Source organism: Triticum dicoccoides, chromosome 2B (assembly GCF_002162155.2).
Source record: "Triticum dicoccoides isolate Atlit2015 ecotype Zavitan chromosome 2B, WEW_v2.0, whole genome shotgun sequence".
Lineage (NCBI taxonomy): Eukaryota > Viridiplantae > Streptophyta > Magnoliopsida > Poales > Poaceae > Triticum > Triticum dicoccoides.
Window position 1 is genome coordinate 155527946 of NC_041383.1, and position 10859 is coordinate 155538804.

Sequence of the window (10859 nt, forward strand, 5' to 3'; positions counted from 1 at the left end):
GATGGTTCCAAATTCGCCAAAGGAGGAGGAGCCGCACTGCAGGCCAGTGTTTTTGAGGTGCAAGAGGGGGAGACGGGACCTCCCAGATATCTCTGCATCCGAGGCCACTGGCGACACCAAGGGCACGCCAAACGTGCGCGACGCGACAGCAGGTGAAGAGCAGATGATCAGTAGTCTCGGACTCCCTGCCGCAGAGCTCGCACCGGTCTTCGTCCCGGATGCGTTTCTTGAGGAGGTTGGCTTTTGAGTGAACCCGGTCGCGAGCGACAAGCCACCCGAACAGCTTCACCCGCGGAGTAGCAATCGTCTTCCAGATCGCTTCATAAGCACGACTTTTGGCACCCGTGAAGGTGAGTAGCTTGTATACAGATGAGGAGACCGCTCTCTCATCAACACACCTGAGGAGGGAGCGTTGGTCGTCGACGCCCGCCCGCGGTTCAGGGAGCAACCTGACAAGTTGCAGGAGCTCCTCATTGGCAGTAGTCGAGAGACGAGGCGCAAGGCTGCTCCTGACACCGGAGGCCGCGACGCGTGTCACCGACACATTAGCATCCAGAGCGTGTGTGAACAGCGCTGGAAAGCGGTGATGGAGCGCCTCGCCGCCAGGGCACCATTTGTCGAGCCAGAAGGCCGTCCCAGCCCCGGCCCCAACCTCCACTGTGGTTAGGCTCCGGTAGAGCGGGAGCAGCTTTGAGAGTGCCCTCCAGACAGCAGACTCCAGGGCTCGCGCGTCATCGGCATTGTGATACTCGCGCCAGAACCAGACCGCCCAAGCAGTTTTCCGAGGCTGGTGGAGGCGATGCAGAAGCTTGATAAGCAGGCTGCAGTTTTGCGCCTCAAGGTCTCGCACACCAAGGCCGCCGTCTTCTTTTGAGCGACAGACATCTTTCCAGGCAACAAGGCACCGAGCACCGGAGCATGATGAGTCCCCAGACCAAAGAAAAGCTCGCCTGGCCTTGTCGATGAGCTCACGCACACCCACAGGGAGTAGAAGAGCCGACATAGCATACGAGGGAAGGCTTGTGATGACGGAGTTTACCAGGACCAACCTCCCTGCAGGGGAGAGCAGCAGCGCCTTCTAGCCAGCAAGGTACTTATCCACTTTGCTGATCAGAGGTTTGAAGTCGAAACTGCGCAACTTCTGAGTGGAGAGTGGCAGCCCCAGGTAGCTCTGAGGAAAGGATGCAACCTCGCATCCAAGGGCAGCAGCGGCAAGTTGAGCTTCGTCATCGTGCATGTGCAGGGGGACCATGGTGCTCTTGGAGAAATTGATCTTCAAACCAGTGGCCTTGGAGAAGAGGTCAAGGGCGCGCCGCAGGCTCGCCGCCGCGCCCACCGAGCCTCGGATGAGGATGAGGGTGTCGTCCGCATACTGCAAGACGGGGCACGGCATGTCGCCGCGGAGTGGGTGGTGGAGCTCACCGTCCCGACACATTCTCTGGATGAGACGCTGCAGAACGTCGGCCACTAGGATAAACAGGTAGGGGGAGAGAGGGTCCCCCTGCCTTAGACCGCACTTGCAGGACATCCACTTCCCAGGGATGCCATTGAGAAGCACGGCGGAGCGGGCAGACTCAAGGGTTTGGGCCACCCAGCTGATCCACTTCTGCGAGAAACCCCGAGCAGCGAGGATGTCAAAGAGGCTACTCCAGATGACAGAGTCGAAAGCTTTGGCAAAATCGAGCTTGATCACCAGGGTCGGGGCCTTCCGCTTGTCGCAAATCTGTGTGATCTCAGAGGCGTAGAAGAAGTTTTCAGCGATGCTCCTCCCTTTGATGAAACCAGATTGATCAAGGTCAAGGAGGGCCGCAATCTCTGGCTGCAGCCTTGCGGTGAGCCCTTTTGTCAAGCCTTTAACGCTGACATTTTGCAAGGAGATGGGGCGGAAAGAGCCCGGCTCGAGGACACCAGCCTTCTTGGGAAGGAGAACAACAAGTGCCCGGTTGATCGGCGCTAGATCAGCACCCCCAGCGAAGAACTCGTCAGAAAGGGCAATCAGTTGTGGAAGCACGAGATGCTTGAACGAGCGATAGAAGGCGGGCCCAAACCCGTCAGGGCCGGGGCTGCTGTCCTGGCGCATCCCCTGGAATGCATCCCAGACCTCCTCGACAGTGAAAGGAGCGTCGAGACGATCACAATCCGCGCGGGGGAGGCCGCTGTAGAGGTCTTCCAGGTCGAAACCCCACGACGGTGCAGCGTTGGAGGTCAGCAGGCCAGAGAAAAAACGAAACAGGGCAGCCTCCTTCGCCTCATGCCCAGAGATCGAGGCACCGTCCACCAGGAGAGAGGGGATGAAGTTTTTCCGCATGCGCTGGGAAGCAGACACATGGAAATATTCAGAGTTCTCGTCGCCGAGCATGACCGCCCGGAGCTTGGCCCGCTGGCGCCAGAAGGTTGCGATTTCCGCATTTGAGTCGGAGAGGGCTAGTTCGACGTCCGCCCTCAACCGCAGCTCACCCAGGGAGAGACGCCGGCGCTCCTCAAGGTGGTCCAGCAGCTTGAGGATCCACGCGCAATCCGCAGCGACCTCAGGCGGGCGGCGCACCCTTCTCTTCCAGCGCTTGCAAGCAGCCCTAACAGCTTTGAGCTTGGCTGCAATGGTTTTGACCGCATCACCGGCGTGTCGAGGAGCATGCTCCCAGGCTTGCGCAACCACAGCACGGAAGTCGTCACGCTTGAGCCACCATCGCTCGAAGCGAAAACATCGCGAGGCGGGGATGTCCGTGGTCACAGTCACCACCAACGGCATGTGGTCGGAGATGTGCCTCGGAAGAGAGGTGAGCGATGAATGAGGGAGCTTTTGGTTCCATTCACGGTTGAAAAAGGCCCTGTCGAGGCGGACCAAAGTGGGGGCATTTTGCCTGCTTGACCAAGTGAACTGCCGGTCCAAGAGAGGAAGCTCAAACAAGGGGAAAAGATCGATGCAGTCATTGAACCAAGAGGCTTCCGACATGTTGAAATTTGCATTATTTTTGTCGGAGGGGCATCGAGTGAGGTTGAAATCGCCGGTGATCAAGACAGGCCCGGACACCAGGTGTTTGAGCCCCAGCAGCTCATCCAGGAAAGACTGCTTGGAGTTATGGTCCGCCGGAGCGTAGATGTTGACGATGGTGAAAGAGAAATCTGTGACAGTGGAGCGGAAGGAGGTGATGAGCGCGTGGGGTGTCTGGGAGGAAGACATGAGCACTAAGATGGATGTGTTCCAGGCAGTGATCATCCCCCCCGGGAGCCATCAGAGGGCTTGAACACAAAATCAGCAGCGGAGGCCGGGAGGAAAGATCTTGCTTTGTGAGGGGAGATATCTGAAAGTTTTGACTCCTGGACGCAAATTACAGAGAAAGGCTGTAAAGACAGGCTCTGTTTTACATCGACACACTTAGCAGGATCACCCAAACCCCTGACATTCCAGACACAGAAGGATAATTTGAGGGGGGAACGACTCATGGTGGCCTGACAGGCACCTGAGTAAGGCTACAGAACGAACCGAAATAACCAAAAGGGGACTGGCTACGGCAAGCTGAGATGGCGGCGATGCCAAGAGAAGGAAGAAACGGGGACAGCCACCCACGGCAGTGGGTGCCCCCTGGCAGCGCGCGCGCGGCGCGGAGGGCCATCATTTGGCACCGGCACGGCCTCCACGCCTGCGCGGCAGGCAGGCGTCCAGTGCGACGACGACCCCGTCGTCCAGGGGCGCGCCATCGTCGCGGTCCAGGATGCGCAAGCGATCAACCGCCCCCCTAAGCTTCTTGGAGCAGGATTTGATGGAGTTGCGGAGCTCTTTGACGCGCATGGCACGAGCGGTCATGCTGACGCGCTCCGCCGGTTCCTTGTCAAGCAGACGCGCACTCCTCCTGGTGGCGTCAGTCAGCCTCTTCTGGTGGCCGCGGAGCTTCCGAGCAGTGGCCTCGTGAACCCAAACAGAGGAGGGAGGGGGAGCGTCGCCCGCGGGAGGACGGACGCTCGACTGGCCCTCCTCATGCATGTCCAGTGGAGGGGCATCTGAGCCAGCAGCAGGCGGCTCGCGCAAGGGGGAGCCGCCCGCCGAGCCGATTACAGGGGGGGGCTCCAGGTCGGTGGCAACAGCCGGAGTGGAGGCGACGAGCGAGCCGCTGCTTGGGGTGATGTCGAGGCAGCGGCTCGCCGGGGTGGAGGGGCACGCATCGGGGTTGAAACCCGAGCTCGAGAGGTCTCGGAAGGCGGCGTTGACGTGCTCGACCAGGGAAACCGGGGGCAGCGGAGCAGCTTGAAGGAGAAAAGTCTGGAACCCGGCGTCTTGGGCCTCCCGCGAGCCATCAGCAACATTGAGGTCGTTGCAGCATGGGGCCACGGCAGGCACCGTGAGCGAGCAGTCGCTAGCCTCCGGGAGGGCAGAGCCATCCCGTGCTTCACCCCCAACCTCACCGGCCGCGTCGATGCGATGCCCGAACCCGTGGTGGTGCATGGTGGGGCGTCCGGGGCGTTGCGCGTGACCAGCCGGGAAGGGAGGGTCGGGGCGGCGTGGAGGCGAAGGGGGATCTGGCTGGGGGAACAGAGGAACGTATTCGCCACGCGCATCTAGCGAGTCGACGAGCGGCCAGACGCGGCGGGGCTCGACTTGCACGTCCGCGATGAGGTCGACGCTGTTGAAGACGTTGATGAGGCAGGTGCCGGGCGGCCCACGCTTGAGCTGCACGACCACGCGAATGGAGGAGTGGTCGGAGCCGTCCATGCAGGCGTGGTCCACCTAGAGCAGGTTGCCGAGAGGACGCAGGATCATCGCGAGGTTGATTTAGTGCCAGTGCTCCATGGGGAAGTCAACGAGCTCCAGCTCGGCGAGGAGCTTTGGCCCACCGCGGCGGCGGTACGCGGCATCCTCATGGAACTGCACTTCCACCACGTGCGGCCCCACTTGGTAAGGAGAGAGGCGGCAAGCCTCCCGACACGCGTCGTTGTCCGAGAACTTGACGAGCATGTCGCCGTGGAAAGATGGCGACAAGGCGATGAAGAACCGGCGCAGCGCCGCGCGGATGACCGCGGCAGGGTTGTTTGTCGGCGGTGTGATGTGGGCGAAAGCGAGGTGCGCAGCGCTATGGAGGTCAACCCAAGGCATGAAGACCTCGAAAACCTGGGCGAAGCGAGGGGCGACGGGAGAGCCCAGGCCAGAGTCAAAGGACTCGCCAGACTCCACCGTCTCCTCGTCAGAGTGGACAGGGGAGGGGACCTCAGAGTCGATGTCGTCCAGAACCCGGCGCGGGGCGGGAGGGGGTGGGGTTGGCAGCACCGGCAGGGGCACCGGTCGTTGTGGCGAGGAAGGGCGCGAGTCATCACGGGAGGAGGATGGCACAACGACGACAGGTGAGAGGGGTGGCTCGTCACCAGGGACCAGAATGGTGGTGGAGGTGGGCGGGATGGGTGCAGAAACACCGCGAGCAGAGGGAAGGGGGGAAGGGAGGCGGCGGCGAGGGGGCGAGGCGGACGCAGGGCGACGGAGGAAAAGAGCAGCGCGAGCGGAGGGAGGATCCATGGTGCAGGCACGGGCGCGGTGGCCACTGACCCCGCAGGACAAGCAGCGAACGGGGTCTCTGCAGTCCTTGATGAAGTGTCGGGGCGAGAGGCACTTGAAACAGGCGTTTTCAGTGGAGGTGGGGTGGTTGAACTTGCGGCGGGCGACAGGAGGCGGTGGTGAGCTGGGAATGCCATGGAGCAGGGCCTGTAAATAGGAGGGCGCGGTGTGGGGGGTGGATGGTGGTTGCGGGCGATGAATGCCCGGAGAGGTGGTGGCGACGGGACTCCCGGGCGGCGCGGCGGAGGCTTGGGCATGGTGAGCAGTGGAGGGCGGCACGATGGAGACCAGGGCGTGGGGAGCAGTGGAGGGCAGCGCCGCGGAGCACTCCGGAGTAAAATGGCGCCATAAGTTGGAGCGAGAGCTCGGGGATGGGGGACGACCGAACCTGCGAGGGGACAACGGCGGCATGGCCAGTCTCACCGCTCGAACCCGTGGTCGGCGGGGGTGGACACCGGCCCACTGCAGGTCGCGGCCCCACCAAGACACCAGCTGGGCCCACCGGGCAGCGAGGGGAAGAGCCGTTGGGGGAAATCCCCACCTCGACGTCGCCGGTGAGCGGAGGCACAGCGCGCAGCAGCAGGGGAACTCCGTCGATGCGGATGGACGCCGAGGCAAGGATGAAGATGGCGACCATGGGGGTTCCCGCAAAGAAGGAGAAACACCGGTCGCCGGCGCGAAAAACTAGGAATTTTTCCGGCGGCGCGACAAGCTCCCTGTTGATGGCGAGGGCGGCGCGGTGGAGGCTGACCTGCGGGGCGCCCGGCGGGAGGCAAGCCCAGATCTGGCATCCCAGCTGCGGCCGACGGGGCAGGATCCCGGTCGAAGGCAGGGAGCCGAAGGACTGCAGCACCAGATTTTGAAAAGCGACACCGGGCCGGGTTGCAGGGGGGCTGGTGGGGGGCGGGGGTGCAGGTGGAAGGGGGCGGTGGCGGCGAGGAGCCGGCAGCGCGGGCGGCGGGCGAGCAGAGGGGCAAGGGGGGCGGTGGAGGCAGGGGGAGCAGCGGCGGCAGCGGCGACGGGCAGTCGCCGCGGGTGCCGCGGGAGCTCCTCATCTTTTCCTGCCCTTGTTTGTTCTTGTTGCCTTTGTCATTGGCTTAATTATTATTGCTCTGTCATTTGTGTTGTGCAGGACATCTGGGTAGACTTCATTGAGGGTTACATAGCAAAAACAGTTAGTGCCCTTGCCCTTTCCTTCTCATTGATTTTTCCTTATATGTCAGCCAATTTAAATTGAGCAGTGATCACACTATTCATGGTTGCCACTGTGATATATTCTTTGCTTCGAATGAAGAAATATGCACTCATTTGGTTTACTTGCTTGTAACACAATTTCCGAGTTATTTACCAAAAACCACCACAGTTGGGGCTAGGGTAACAGGTCAGTACCAGATTTGAGGCAGGTCAAAAAAACCACCAGTTCTGAGACTAATCTGTAACGCGGAGCATTGACTCGCTGATTTGGCCGCGAAAACAGTGAAACCAATAGGTGGGACCCACATGTCAGGCTGACGGGCGCCATTAGACGGAGGAAGATGACCGTTTCCTTGGCCGTCTATGAGTGGCCCGCGTGGGTGGCTGGTCGGACCAGACTGCACCAGACAACATCAGACCGCCCGCTCTGTCTCGACCTCGACGACCGCCGGCGCCGCCGCCGTCCGCCATGGCTTTTTGGAGCAAGGGGTCAAGCTCTTCTTCGGACGATGAGTCAGTGACTAGCCAGGTACGTTCATTTGGGGATTCCAGCATTTAGGGTTAGGGTTTGGGTTCTTCAGTTGGGGATTTCTTACCAGCTCGCTGGTTTGTTCAATTTCTTCGGTTTTTAGCTTCCTAGGACTATCCCATGCTATGAATGGAGTGCATTGCTCATGAGCTCTCTTCTCGCTGTCTACATCGAGAGCCTTGCCTCAGGCTAGTTGCATTTGAATCTAAGGACATTGGCCGGCGTTTTCTTGCTTGTGCTGAGGAGAAGGTATGTTGCTTAGTACTGTAATTAGTTAATCTTAGTTAGTTTCTGCTCCATTCAATTGCTAGTAGGAATGTTCGTGGCCAAATCTGCTCGTCAGTGCTCCATGTTACACATTAGGCTCAGAAGTGGTGGGTTTTTGTGACCTGGCTCAAATCTGGTACTGACCTGTTACCCTAGCCCCAAGTGTGGTGGTTTTGGGTAAATAACTCACAATTCCCCCATAAAGCAGTCTGGAAAGCATGTATGTTGTTATCCTATATAACTTAATACATAAGCCCCACTAACCTATTTCTATCAACATGCAAGCATGCATGCCACCCCAGCAGCCAACAATGCATCCAATATATAACTTGATAGTTGATCCACTGATAGGAGCTGGGATCCTACTAGGCCTAGGCCTCAGGTTGTAGGGGTGGAAGGGAGGATTGCGAGGTGCTGGGCGCGAGCGGCGGCGCGGCGGCGCCGTGGTCGCGCAACGAGGAGGAGAGGGCGCAGGGGCGGCTAGGGTTTCGGCTCCTGAAGGGAGCCAGGCAATAGTTATGACTTATTACTTAATTCCAAAACGAGTCAAGTGTTTATATAATCCTCGATGAGCTAATAAAATAAAGATAAGTTGGGCCAAGCCCCTAACTATTCGTGCCATTGGGCCTCCTCCGGCTATAAGTGACGCCGGTCATAACATCTCTTCCCACCTGCGCAAACAGCTCGTCCTCGAGCTGGAAGTCTGGAAAATGCTGGCGAAACTCCTCGAGCTGCTCCCAGGTGACGTCCTCCTTCGGAAGGCCTTGCCACTGGATCAACAAACGCCAAATACCTCGGCTCTGCTGGGCCTTCAACACCTTCTCTGGACCCAGAAGGAGACGTCCATCGGAGGTTGGAGGAAGCGCCGGCACGGCCGCTGGCGGATCACCGCGGAAAGGCTTCAACAAGCCCACATGGAAGACGTCGTGGATGCGGCGGAAGCTGAAGGCGGTATGCGACCTTACTGGTGTGTTCCAACACTGGAAACGGTCCGGCGTAGCGAGGACCCAGCTTGTGCTTAGCGCGCGGGTCCAGCGACTGCATGGTGCAGTGGAGGAGCCGCAGCCACACCTAGTCGCCCATCGCAAACTCCGCCTCGCGGTGGTGGGCGTCGTAGTATTTCTTGGACAGCTACTGGGCCTGGAGAAGATGCTGGCGCACCTCGGCAAGGATCTCATCCCTGCTGCGGAGAAGGTTGCCGGCCGCCTTCGTCCGGGCCGTCCCGGGCTGAAACGGTAGGATGGGTGGTGGAGGACGGCCTTAGACCACCTCGAAGGGCATGGCACGCAGGGCGGAGTGGTAGGAGGTGTTGTAGCAGTACTCCGCCCAAGCCAGCCAGTCCACCCAAGCACGTGGCCGATCATCTGTAACACAGCGCAAATACATAGCAATCACCTTGTTGACCACCTCAGATTGGCCGTCCGTCTGGGGTGGAACGCCGTACTCAGGCGCAGTTTCACGCCTGCCATCCGAAAAAGATCGCGCCAGACATTACCAATCAACATCGGATCACGACCGCTGACGATCGAAGAGGGAAACCCATGGAGGCGGGCGATGCCGTCAAAGAAGGCACGTGCCATGGAGGTGGCGGTGTAGGGATGGCCGAGCACGATGAAGTGCGCATACTTGGAGAAGCGGTCAACCACCGTAAGGATGATGGACTTGCCGCCCACCTTGGGGAGGCCCTTGATGAAGTCCATGGAGATGTCGGCCCAGACCTGAGAGGGCACCTCAAGGCCGGCTGCAGGGTCTCCGTTTTGTTGCGCTGGCACGTCACGCAAGACCGCACCCAGTCTCGCACCAGCGCACTATCGTCGGGGATGTAGAAATTTGCTCAGAGACGGTGGAGGGTCTTCTGCACGCCCTCGTGGCCCGCCGAGTGAGCCAACAGTAGGGCTTCGTGACAAAGGTCGCCGTGATCCGGCACGAAGAGCCGTCGCCAGTGCAGGAGCAAGCCATCGGCCAGGCGCCACGGCTCCTCCAGGTCACCGGCCTCGAGGCGCTGACGGAGGTGTTGCGTTTCCGTGGCACTCGCGGTGGCTCGGCGGATGTCGTCGATGAAAGCGAAGGAGCCCGAGCAGGTGCAGAGGACCGCCCGGCGGTGTCGATGGCGTCCATGGCGTTGACGGAGGTGTTGCGCGTCCGTGGCGCTCGCGGTGGCTCGACAGATGTCGTCGATGAAAGCGAAGGAGCCCGAGCGGATGTAGAGGACCGCCCGACGGTGTCGATGGCGTCCGTGTCGTGGTCGGCGTCGTGGTAGGACAACGCGTCCGCCACGATGTTGAGACGACCCGGCCGGTACTCAAAGGTGAAGTCGAATCCGAAGAGCTTGCTGATCCACTGATGCTGCGGCACCGTGGAGAGGCGCTGGTCCAACAAGAACTTGAGGTTGTAGTGATCCGTGCGAATACAGAACGGCCGCCCCCAAAGATACGGCCGCCAGTGGCGCACAGCCTGCACCAAGCCGATGAGCTCCCTCTCGTAGGCCGCGAGCTTATGATGGCGCGCGGCGAAGGGCCTGCTGAAGAACGCAAGTGGCCCGTCGCCCTAATGGAGGACGGCGCCAAACCCCACGCCCGTGGCGTTACAGTCCACCATGAACAGCTTGTCGAAGTCAGGCATCTGGAGGACCGACCCCGTAGTGAGAGCCCGCTTGAGGGTCTGGAATGCCTCGGTCGCCTCAGTATCCCAGGCGAAGGCGTCACGGCGCCGTAGGTGCGTGAGTGGCGCCGCGATGAGGCCGAACTCCCGGATGAACTTTCGGTAGTACCCCGTGAGGCCCACGAAGCCGCGGAGAGCTTGCGGCGAGTGCGGCGTTGGCCAAGCGGCTACAGCCGCGACCTTGTCGGCATCCATAGCGACACCTCCGCCAAGATGACGTGGCCGAGATAGGCGACGGATGTCGTGCCTAGGGCTGGGCATATAACCCGAAAACCGATGTACCGAACCGAAATAACCGACACCGAAGCCGAATACACCGAAACCGAAAACTTCGGTGGTATGATCGGTCTGCATGTCAGCGAAACCGAAATTAGTTCGGTTGATTCGGGTTTAGCCCTCTGTCAACCGAACTGACCGAACACCGAGTAAAAAGAGGCCTAGCCATATGCGCCTGCTTATATCCCTACCGGCCTACTCTTATCCCCTGCAGCCACATGTGTGACGAGTACCGAGGTAGCGAGCGGGCTGCGCGCTGGCTAACCGCTGTAATTTAATTCACCGGCGCGTCGAGTCGCGTATGGAGTTTAATGGTCGATGCTTCACCTCCCATCCCTTCTTGGCGTTCCCGATGCTGAGCATGTGAGTTGGCATGGAGGTGGAGGGTAG